This window comes from Pelobates fuscus, chromosome 6, assembly GCF_036172605.1.
Source record: "Pelobates fuscus isolate aPelFus1 chromosome 6, aPelFus1.pri, whole genome shotgun sequence".
NCBI classification, from domain to species: Eukaryota; Metazoa; Chordata; class Amphibia; order Anura; family Pelobatidae; genus Pelobates; species Pelobates fuscus.
Genome location: NC_086322.1, coordinates 256,300,319 through 256,313,295, shown reverse-complemented (window position 1 = coordinate 256,313,295; position 12,977 = coordinate 256,300,319).

Here is a 12,977-nt window from a genome sequence, read left to right as displayed (position 1 = left end):
TGCCGGTAGTCTTAATGTTACCAACTGCTATGTGTGTGGAGGTACTAACATGGGAGACCAATGGCCTTGGGAAGCAAAGGAGGTAATGTCCGGTTCTGAGGCAGTTGACCAACTAATATCTGCACAAGCCGATTATCATTTGAGTGTTAGAGGTAAATCTGAGTGGAGATTAAAGACCTCCATCATAGGTTATGTTTGCATAGCAAGGAAAGGAATAATGTATAATACTTCTGTAGGAGAATTAACTTGTCTAGGGCAAAAAGCTTATGATGATGATACAAAGAATACAACTTGGTGGTCGGCTTCAAATGTCTCAGAACCATCTAACCCGTTTGCTAGATATGCCAGTTTAAAGGATGTGTGGTTTGATTTATCCATCACATCTACCTGGAGAGCCCCAGCAAATTTGTACTGGATCTGTGGTAAGAAGGCCTATTCGGAGTTGCCACAGGATTGGGAAGGGGCATGTGTGTTGGGTATGCTCAAACCATCCTTCTTCTTGTTACCAATTGAAACAGGTGAGACTTTAGGTGTTAAAGTGTATGATGTGAATCATAGGAAGAAAAGGGGACCCCTAGAGATAGGTACCTGGGAAGATAATGAATGGCCTCCCCAGCGTATCATAGATTATTATGGGCCAGCCACGTGGGCAGAAGATGGTACCTTTGGTTATAGAACCCCTATTTATATGCTCAACCGCATTATAAGGTTACAGGCGGTGGTTGAGATTATCACTAATGAAACATCACAAGCGCTCAATCTCCTAGTGAAACATAATACCAGGATGAGGACAGCAGTATACCAGAATAGATTAGCCTTGGATTACCTTTTGGCAGTAGAGGGAGGTGTATGTGGGAAGTTTAACCTAAGCAATTGCTGTCTTCAAATAGACGACGAAGGGCAAGCAATAGCGGAGCTTACTAGCCATATGGTTAAACTAGCGCATGTGCCTACTCAGGTATGGAAAGGGTACAATCCAAGTAGTTGGTTTGGTAGCTGGTATGAGTGGTTTGGAGGGCTTAAGGCAGTGGTAGGTGGAGTCCTACTGATTTTACTGTTGTGTCTACTCCTACCGTGTCTTATACCCTTAGTAGTTAGGTCTGTGCAAAGCCTGATAGGAAGTATAGCAGAGAGGAAGGCTGCTGCACAGATAATGGCGATATATAAGTATAAGGCTCTAGATCAGGGAGAACTAATGCAAGAAGATGAATGTTGAAGATTCACATCATAAGATAAGTCTGGTCTGGTTCAAGGTAACTTGCGGTGTAAGCAAAACTAAGGTTAAGTGATGCCTCAAGTAATTGTAAAATATCAAGAGGCATCAAAGGGGGGAATGTGGTGGAATCTCGGTAAAAATAAATTTAGTAGGCCGAGATTACCACGTGGCATGTGTACGTGCATATGCTGACGTATCGATCAGTTGGTTGCACGAGGCAAGATACGATCAGTAGTGTACGGAGCATGTGCAAGAATACCGGATATAGTATTCCCCTCCTCCATTGTGCTGGACAAGCCATGCGGTCAAACAGGAAGTTAATTCTTATTTGTGTTGATTGGTTAAGAGAATGTGCGGGTGGAGCTTAATATGGGAGGAGTTATATGCCTATATAAGGAGCCTGCACTATTGTCTGGGGCTCAGAACTTGTGGTATTTTGGTGACGCTAGTCCCTCTGAGTCCCGATCGGTGATCCAATAAAGAATCTCTTCCTTCCTGAAGAAACCTGTGTCCATCTCTCTGTGCTTGGCTTCCGTCAGTTTCTCCGGTATCACAATATATGGCTCCCTCAATAAGTAAAATGCCCCTATTTATATACATGCAGTCTATATGACTGTTTCTATATGTAAAAGGCCCCACTCTATATACATACAGTCTGTATGGCGTTCTCAATAAGTAATTGCCTCAATCTATATACATACAGTCTGTATGTCTGTGTATAATGTCACACTCCTATCTATATACTCACAGACTATATGGCTGTTCTCTATACATAGTCAATATGGCTTTTATTGACTATGGCTGAATTATGTAATTCAGTTAGGTAATAAAGCTTGCACTTTAATGTATTTCAGTTATAGTGCAATATTTATTAGTTATCTTACTTACATTAGAGTGTAAGCTTTATTAGCTATCTTAATTTTATAACATGACAGGAGGCTTCGTATTTGCTTAAGTCTCTCTTTACTAGAACTCCACAGCAGCACAGAAAAACAACCAATCAGAAAAAAGTTAGGCACTATAAAACTCCCCTCCCCATGCATAATTTCCTCTTTCTTTGCTGCTCTGCAGTCAGTACAGGTCAGAGTACCACTGCCTCCTGCTTATAGTGGGTGGCTTTGGGTTTTTATTGCTTATATTCAGTCTTTTAGCCTTATAAATGCAGTATTGTTGTAATCCTTAGGGGATTTTTTTCTTATATGCAGTATGTTATATCCTTGTGGGATTCTATTCTTATTATGCAGTATGTTCTATCCATGTGGGATTGTATTCATGTAAATGCAATATTTTTTATCCTTATGGCATTCTATGTTTATAATGCAGTATGTTTTATCCTTATGGCATTTTATTTTATAATGCAGTATGTTTTATCCTTCTGGCATTTTATTTTTATATACAGTAGGTTTTTATCCTTATGGCATTTTATTTTTATATACAGTAGGTTTTTATCCTTATGGCATTTTATTTTTATATACAGTAGGTTTTATCCTTATGGCATTTTATTTTTATATACAGTAGGTTTTATCCTTATGGCATTTTATTTTTATATACAGTAGGTTTTATCCTTATGGCATTTTATTTTTATAATGCAGTATGTTTTATCCTTATGGCATTTTATTTTTATATACAGTGTTTTATCCTTGTGGCATTTTATTTTTATATACAGTAGGTTTTATCCTTGTGGCATTTTATTTTTATATACAGTAGGTTTTATCCTTATGGCATTTTATCTTTATAATGCAGTATGTTTTATCCTTATGCCATATTTATTTTTATATACAGTGTTTTATCCTTGTGGCATTTTATTTTTTATAATGCAGTGTGTTTTGTGCTTATGGGATTTTTTTCCTGTAAATGCAGTAGGTTATAGGCCTTGTGGCATTTTATTTTTTATAATGCAGTGTGTTTTGTGCTTATGGGATTTTTTCCTGTAAATGCAGTAGGTTATAGGCCTTGTGGCATTTTACTTTTTATAATGCAGTGTGTTTTGTGCTTATGGGATTTTTTCCTGTAAATGCAGTAGGTTATAGGCCTTGTGGCATTTTACTTTTTATAATGCAGTGTGTTTTGTGCTTATGGGATTTTTTCCTGTAAATGCAGTAGGTTATAGGCCTTGTGGCATTTTATTTTTTATAATGCAGTGTGTTTTGTGCTTATGGGATTTTTTCCTGTAAATGCAGTAGGTTATAGGCTTTGTGGCATTTTATTTTTTATAATGCAGTGTGTTTTGTGCTTATGGGATTTTTTCCTGTAAATGCAGTAGGTTATAGGCCTTGTGGCATTTTACTTTTTATAATGCAGTGTGTTTTGTGCTTATGGGATTTTTTCCTGTAAATGCAGTAGGTTATAGGCCTTGTGGCATTTTATTTTTTATAATGCAGTGTGTTTTGTGCTTATGGGATTTTTTCCTGTAAATGCAGTAGGTTATAGGCTTTGTGGCATTTTATTTTTTATAATGCAGTGTGTTTTGTGCTTATGGGATTTTTTCCTGTAAATGCAGTAGGTTATAGGCCTTGTGGCATTTTATTTTTATAATACAGTGTGTTTTGTGCTTATGGGATTTTTTCCTGTAAATGCAGTAGGTTATAGGCCTTGTGGCATTTTATTTTTTTATAATGCAGTGTGTTTTGTGCTTATGGGATTTTTTTCCTGTAAATGCAGTAGGTTATAGGCCTTGTGGGATTTTTCTTCGGTGTCTGTACTTCGGATCATCACTGCTTCTACCTCCAAAGCATTTGCCTCCTCTGTCCCCCGAGATCTGGGACCGCGGAGTTAATCTCCGCCAGCCCAGTGTGTTTTTTCCAGCTGCCGGTATGCTCGCGAGTGAGCACGACCACCCGGCGGCCGGATCTTATTTCCCACGTGGCTGCTTCGCTGCAGCCGTCCCGTCCCCCGTGGGTCCCGCGTGTTTTACCCGGTCGCAGGGGTACTCGCGAGTGAGCACGAGTACCCGGCGACCGGATCTTCTTTCCCACATGGCTGCTTCGCGACAGCCGTCTCCGCCGCGGACCACGTGGGTCCTGTGTGTTCTACGCGGTCGCAGGGGTACTCGCGAGTGAGCGCGAGTACCCGGTGGTCGGATCGTTTCCTCCACGTAGAGGCTTCACTGCGGCCGCCTCCGCCCGCGGACCACGTGTGTCCGGGGTATGCCCTGCTATGTCTGTGCCCCATTGATTGGCCTGCTATGTCTGTGCCCATAAGAACGGCCTGCTATGTCTGTGCCCATAAGATTGGCCTGCTGTGTCTGTGCCCATAAGATTGGCCTGCTGTGTCTGTGCCCATAAGATTGGCCTGCTGTGTCTGTGCCCATAAGATTGGCCTGCTGTGTCTGTGCCCATAAGATTGGCCTGCTGTGTCTGTGCCCATAAGATTGGCCTGCTATGTCTGTGCCCATAAGATTGGCCTGCTGTGTCTGTGCCCATAAGATTGGCCTGCTGTGTCTGTGCCCATAAGATTGGCCTGCTGTGTCTGTGCCCATAATATTGGCCTGCTGTGTCTGTGCCCATAATATTGGCCTGCTATGTCTGTGCCCATAAGATTGGCCTGCTATGTCTGTGCCCATAAGATTGGCCTGCTATGTCTGTGCCCATAAGATTGGCCTGCTATGTCTGTGCCCATAAGATTGGCCTGCTAGGTCTGGCCCATAAGATTGGCCTGCAATACCTGTGCCCAATAAAATGGCCTGCTATGTCTGCCCAATTGGATAGCCTGCTATGTCGGTGCCTACTTGGATGGCCGGCTATGCCTGTGACTATTTGCTTGGCTAACCTTTCTGTGTCCATTCGTTTGACCTGCTGAGACTATGCCCTAAGGACGGGCCTACGCTATTGGTACCGAACCCCTTTTGGCCGCAGGCCTGGGGTAATATCACTGAGGAAAACCCAGTGCACACCAGTGACATGGAGATAGGCAGGTGTCCGGGCAAACACCATTGCCATAGTGTTCGAGAGGACACCAGTATACGGCCATCTGAATATGGCGGGAAGGGTGAAGGCCCTAAACCTCATGCCTGAAGGGCAAAGTTTCTTATGAAGACCCCGGACACATCCACGGTTTACTCCAAACCGGCGACTGCACGTCTCCAAGGAGAACTTCGCACCGGCAGGGACCGGTATTCAGACTCCTTCAGGAGAAAGCTGTGTTTTTCCCTTGTCTTTACCATCTACTCTGTATATGCCTCCCGGAGTCCCTATAGGTTCGGTAGTTTTTTCCTGCGCTAGGTTAGCTCCTGGCCCTGTCCAGTGGGATTTACTTTTCTTACCTTCCGGCCTGCTGTTTACATTCTATCCGAGATAGAATGGGTGTATTTTCTCTTATCTTCGTTTATTGTTGCTTTTTTGTTTTGTTTTGTTTTTTTCATGACTTCCTTTTCCTATTCGCTCGGGTCGTCGTGAGGCCTGACCTGGTCTCCTCCGACCTCCCGGGCACTCGTGGATTGCGGAGAACGTCTCCAGCTTTCCTCGGACTACCAACAGCCTACCAGGACCCCGCGCGCGCGCGCACGGGATCCGGATAGTCGGTTGATAGTTTTTCATTCCTTGTTTCCCAGATTGCCCTCAGCCATATGCTGACATTTGTAATTGGTGCGCCCTACGGTTTTGGTCACCCTGAATCTCTAGGGACTCTAGTTTGCACCACAGGAGGGTGCGGCCCTCCATCACCTCGATCCGAGTATATTTATTTTCAGGAGCAGTGGGCGAAGCCTCTCATACGGAACCGGATACTGATTTGTTATTAGAGGGCGCAGTCCCTCACTCGTCATCAACCAGATACTGGGCTGGATACAAAGTACAAGTTGGGTGGACCCATTCTCATAGAGAGAACCGGTCTCGGATGTAGACTCTGCTGTTGGTTACTAATGGGTGCGGCCCGCTCAGGCTAGCACCCGGACGCTCTCACGGTATGCGATCACAGTAGTAGAGAGCGCGGCTCTTTCATGCACTCGACGCTCTACAGTACCGGCCATTTGTTCATCACACAGGCTTGTGCCTGTGCAAGACATTGATGACTACATAGAGGGGCGTCCCTCCGGAATTCAATTAGAGCTGCCATCCACGCTACTGGCTTCATCCTAGAGGACTGCCTGGTCATGCAAGTATTACATGTTTGGACTAGATCCCTCTATTCTATCTCCCGTGATGGATCTACTGGATCCGGGCTGCTGTAAAACACGCGAGAAATACTCAGAGGTATAACGGGGGGAGTCTCCCATTTATTTACACACACTCCTGGAGATGGTACACTAACGGATGGTCCTCCGAGTGCAGGTTTTTGGCATATTCGGCACCATATAATACAGAGTTTGCTTTCTGTTTTAGATATCCAGACCATTACTAGCAAACTGAGCAGAAAGTTTCCCCCATGTCAAGATGTCGGGAGATACGGAGACCTTCATGGAGCAAACAGGCACCGCCTTGCTCGGGTAACAACATTAAGGAAGGACTATTGCCCGGTCTGAAGGTAAAACCGTACGTATGGGTCATATGGTAAATCAGGAATCCTCGTTTGTCTTGACTTCTCCGGTCTTTACGATCTTGGGATAAAATCGGAGCGCATACCTGGTGAACATGGTTCGGAGATGGAGGACCCTTCGTCTATACTCTATTCATCCCTCACGGGAGCCGTCTGTTTTTGGATTCGCGCTGCCCCCTTTTTTTTTTCAACTACCGTCGAGGGGATCTATGAGACTTTACGGAGGTACCTGGTGTACCCCGACTCCTACAGACATCTTTCACTCTTTGACGAGGGCATTGCTGGATGGAAACCTGCGTTCCGGTTGGTTTTTCCCTTCCTTTGAAGGTTTCCAGGATTCGCTATTCCCAGTATAGTCGACCACCGTCCTTCCACACAAGTTCAGTTCGGAACCCTGAATGGACGTCCTTTGGAGTCTTTCTCTACTGCGTCCAAGGTTTACTCAGTCCATTTGGAATCTTAGAATCACTTAGAATACGGCTAGTTTGGCCACGCTCTTGCCTGCATTATGAAATTATTCTCGGATGAGTCATATCACCGGGTAGGACAGGAAGGAACGAAAGTTCCTCCTCGGTTTCTAATACGATTTTGGTAGTGGACTTGGGCGCATTCCTTGAAATTGGAGATCTACCTGCAAGACCGCATCGCCGAATATCCCTGGCACGATCGGAGGAACCGCCTTACGGATCATGAGTTGAGACGGTGACAGTTTCTTCTCGCGTCCCCAAGTCCGAACTTGACCTTTGATATTAAAACTGCAGGAAGGTGGCTGATAGGTCAGCTTGCCAGCTCATGGACCGGCTGCTAGGAAACAAGTCGCAACCACATACAATGGATTTACCAGCGGATGGTACTTTTTTCCGTAATTGAGATGCTTCGTCGGCTGGCATTTTCTTTTATCCGTCTACTGTCAATTATCGAACTTGGAATGTCCAATTAGGATTACTCTGATATTTCCTGCAATAGATACCAGCGACACAAACAGCGTTGGATTGGTGAATTGAGCGTTGAAACAGCAAATACGAAGCCTCCTGTCATGTTATAAAATTGTAGATTATGCTAGCTTTAGTGTACCTATAATCTTAATTTTATTAATGACAGGAGGCGAGTATTTCCCACCCATTCTTGTCCCTCCCTTGTTTAATGTTATAGTTTAGATTATCAGGTACGTATGCAACTCTGTTTGTTGTCTCTGATACCTGTCGCTTGTTCATTATGTCTGTGTTTCTTTTCATAAGTAGGGTTGGGATATCTACATATTAAGGTTAATTTTGGTTGCTACATTGGGTACCTACATGTTTATTCTGAGTACATTTAATTGGATAATCAACCTGTTCGATTCTGTTTTTCTCTCGTTTCAGTTTACAGTCCATCAACACTATCTAGTTTGACACTGACCCTTCAGCCTGCTTCCTTGAGCTTCTGGCAAAGATATCTCTAATGAGACAGAAAGGGGTATTTTTTATATACACCCCTTTACTTATTAACCCTTAATAGGGAACACATGGGATGGGTAGCAGCATTGTAACCAGGCTGTGTGATACAAAGTAAATACAAATACAAAAAGAGAAGTCCTGCGCTTAAGCAGCAAGGACTACAACACACATCAGCCCCAATATATAGTAAAAACCAAAGAAAAGAAAATGTTACTTGCGCTTTTTCCTTAATCCCTAGGTATATTTAGACAAATGGAGGTCATTTAGTTGCTCCAATGGCCATTGGAGGGATGCCCGCCTGCCAACGTCAAGGCAGACCCCCCTAAGCGGGTCCTAACACTGACCCTTCAGCCTGCTTCCTTGAGCTTCTGGCAAAGATATCTCTAATGAGACAGAAAGGGGTATTTTTTATATACACCCCTTTACTTGTCTGCCTTGACGTTGGCAGGCGGGCATCCCTCCAATGGCCATTGGAGCAACTAAATGACCTCCATTTGTCTAAATATACATAGGGACTAAGAAAAAGCGCAAGTAACATTTTCTTTTCTTTGTTTTTTACTATATATTGGGGCTGATGTGTGTTGTAGTCCTTGCTGCTTAAGCGCAGGACTTCTCTTTTTGTATTTGTATTTACTTTGTATCACACAGCCTGGTTACAATGCTGCTACCCATCCCATGTGTTCCCTATTAAGGGTTAATAAGTAAAGGGGTGTATATAAAAAATACCCCTTTCTGTCTCATTAGAGATATCTTTGCCAGAAAAACCAAAGAAAAGAAAATGTTACTTGCGCTTTTTCCTTAATCCCTATGTATATTTAGACAAATGGAGGTCATTTAGTTGCTCCAATGGCCATTGGAGGGATGCCCGCCTGCCAACGTCAAGGCAGACCCCCCTAAGCGGGTCCTAACACTGACCCTTCAGCCTGTTTCCTTGAGCTTCTGGCAAAGATATCTCTAATGAGACAGAAAGGGGTATTTTTTATATACACCCCTTTACTTATTAACCCTTAATAGGGAACACATGGGATGGGTAGCAGCATTGTAACCAGGCTGTGTGATACAAAGTAAATACAAATACAAAAAGAGAAGTCCTGCGCTTAAGCAGCAAGGACTACAACACACATCAGCCCCAATATATAGTAAAAACCAAAGAAAAGAAAATGTTACTTGCGCTTTTTCCTTAATCCCTATGTATATTTAGACAAATGGAGGTCATTTAGTTGCTCCAATGGCCATTGGAGGGATGCCCGCCTGCCAACATCAAGGCAGACCCCCCTAAGCGGGTCCTAACACTGACCCTTCAGCCTGCTTCCTTGAGCTTCTGGCAAAGATATCTCTAATGAGACAGAAAGGGGTATTTTTTATATACACCCCTTAACTTGTCTGCCTTGACGTTGGCAGGCGGGCATCCCTCCAATGGCCATTGGAGCAACTAAATGACCTCCATTTGTCTAAATATACATAGGGATTAAGGAAAAAGCGCAAGTAACATTTTCTTTTCTTTGGTTTTTACTATATATTGGGGCTGATGTGTGTTGTTGTCCTTGCTGCTTAAGCGCAGGACTTCTCTTTTTGTATTTGTATTTACTTTGTATCACACAGCCTGGTTACAATGCTGCTACCCATCCCATGTGTTCCCTATTGAGGGTTAATAAGTAAAGGGGTGTATATAAAAAATACCCCTTTCTGTCTCATTAGAGATATCTTTGCCAGAAGCTCAAGGAAGCAGGCTGAAGGGTCAGTGGTAGGACCTGCTTAGGGGGGGTCTGCCTTGACGTTGGCAGGCGGGCATCCCTCCAATGGCCATTGGAGCAACTAAATGACCTCCATTTGTCTAAATATACATAGGGACTAAGGAAAAAGCGCAAGTAACATTTTCTTTTCTTTGGTTTTTACTATATATTGGGGCTGATGTGTGTTGTAGTCCTTGCTGCTTAAGCGCAGGACTTCTCTTTTTGTATTTGTATTTACTTTGTATCACACAGCCTGGTTACAATGCTGCTACCCATCCCATGTGTTCCCTATTAAGGGTTAATAAGTAAAGGGGTGTATATAAAAAATACCCCTTTCTGTCTCATTAGAGATATCTGTCAGGGTACCTGAGGCCTCTACCTCTAAGGGAGGTAGAGACTTGGTGGTGTATCCGTCCAGGCGAGCTGTCTCCTCCGTTCCTCGCGGTTCATCCAGTCACTTAAACACCGGCCGCGAGGAATCCACGTCCTTTTCTAGCAGGACGCTCAATACGTGACGTCATGACGCTAGCACGAGCAATCTGTCACTCAAGTGTCCGATATCCAATCGGTACTTGTCAGAGGCGTGATTTCCATCCAGAACCAGGGTATTTAAGCTTACTCCTTACTTCAGCTCATTGCCCTGTCGTGGTTCTAGCTTGTCTAGTCACTCAGTGCTCTGGTATTCTAGTTTGCTCTTTGGTTTTGACTCGGCTCGTTGTACTACCCTGTTTCTCTGTTATCCCTTGACCCGGCTTGTCTCTCGCTTATCTGTCTTCTCGTTCCCTCGACCTCGGCTTGCCTCTGACTATTCTTTACTCTCGGTACGTTAGTCCGGCCATTCTAAGGCCCGGTATACGTACCTTTCCACTCTTTGTACTCTGCGTGTTGGATCCCTGTCCCGATCCTGACATTACGACAGGGCCAATGGATCCTGCAGGTACAAACAGTCAGCTTGGTTCTTCGGATCCCAGGTTTGACGCCATGGAACATAGGATGGATCAGATGGCTTTGGCACTACAGGCACTTTTGTCTCGTGCTAGTAATCCACCTGAGGAGACACGTACTCCTTCTATCTCTCCTGCAGTCTCAGGTCTAGAGGTAGCCACTGTAGGTGCTTCTTCCCGTATTACCCCACCAGTACGTTATGGCGGGTCACCGGAGAAGTGTCGTGGCTTTCTAAACCAGATTAGCATCCATTTCGAACTACAACCCCGCTCTTATCCTACAGATAGAGCAAAGGTTGGATTTATTATTACTCTGCTCATTGAAAAAGCTTTGAGATGGGCCAATCCTTTATGGGAGAATGATAATCCACTCGTCTATAATTATAATGCCTTTGTAGCTGCGTTTAGAAGAACTTTTGACCCTCCTGGCAGAAAGGTCAATGCAGCTAGATTAATGTTGCGCCTTAAACAGGACAATCGAACACTTGTGGATTATGCACTAGAGTTCAGATCCTTGGCGGCAGAAGTTAAGTGGAACGAACAGGCTTATATAGATGTGTTTCTGAATGGGTTATCAGATGTAATTCTTGACGAGGTCGCTACTAGAGAACTCCCTGAAAATTTGGAGGATTTAATTTCTTTTATATCTCGTATTGATGAACGCTTAAGAGAGAGGCAGAACACTCGAGATAGGACCCGTAGACCCTCCTTTAAACTAGCGCCTACCTTTCAAATCTCTGAGTTCGAAGACTTACGTATTCCTGAACCTATGCAGATAGGCAGTACTCATCTCACTGAAAGGGAGAGACAGTACAGGAGAAGGGAGGGTTTATGTATGTATTGTGGAGTCAGGGGTCATTTACGCCTAAATTGTCCCAATCGTTCGGGAAACGCTCGCACCTAAGTTCCTCTAGAGGACAGGCCTTGGGTGTTTCTACTTTGTCCTCTATTCACAACTACAAGGAGCTCAGGCTTGTGTTACCCGTTTCTTTAAAGTGGGAGAAGGGAGTAGTTAAGACTATGGCACTAATCGATTCTGGAGCTGCTGAGAGCTTTATAGATCAGGGTTTTGCTGCCAAGCATGCTATTCCATCCCAGTTAAAAGAGACACCTCTGGCTGTTGAGGCCATCGATGGTAGACCGTTACTTGAGCCTGTTATTTTTCATGAGACCATACCGATTAACTTGACTGTTGGCATCCTGCATAAAGAGGATATATCCTTGATGCTCATTTCTTCTCCGTCTATTCCCATAGTTCTGGGGTACTCCTGGCTGAGGAGACACAACCCTATTATTAATTGGGAATCAGGGGAGATAGTTTCGTGGGGAGAGAATTGTCAAGAAAAATGCTTGCGGAAGGTCTTACCTCTTGGATTAACTAATACATCGAATACCTCTGACAATCCTACAGAGACACAAATTCCGTCTCAGTATCTAGATTTAAAGGCAGTATTTGACAAAAAGAAAGCCGATACCTTACCCCCACACAGGTCCTTTGATTGCAAAATTAACCTACTCCCTGGTACCATGCCTCCCAGAGGTCATGTATACCCATTATCTATAAAGGAGAACTCAGTCCTAGAGGAATATATTCACGAGAATTTAGACAAGGGATTCATCAGGAGGTCCTCCTCTCCTGCCGGGGCTGGATTTTTTTTTGTTAAAAAGAAAGATGGTTCTTTGAGACCTTGTATTGATTATCGAGGCTTGAATAAGATAACCATTAAAAATGCCTACCCGATTCCCTTGATCACCGAACTCTTCGATCGTTTGAAGGGCTCTACAATTTTCACCAAGTTAGACCTCAGAGGGGCATATAACTTGGTGAGAATCCAGCAGGGACATGAGTGGATGACGGCATTCAATACTCGATATGGCCACTATGAATATACTGTCATGCCTTTTGGGTTATGCAATGCACCAGCAGTATTCCAAGATCTGATTAATGAGGTTCTTAGGGAATTTCAGCAAGAGTGCGTCATTGTATACCTAGATGATATACTCATTCATTCTAGTGACATTGAGATTCATCACAAACAAGTCAGGAGGGTTTTGCACAAGCTTCTCCAGCATGGCTTGTACTGCAAGTTGGAGAAATGTAGCTTTGATCAAACCCAGGTAACCTTTCTCGGCTATGTGATCTCTGGGGAGGGATTTAAGATGGATCCGGATAAGC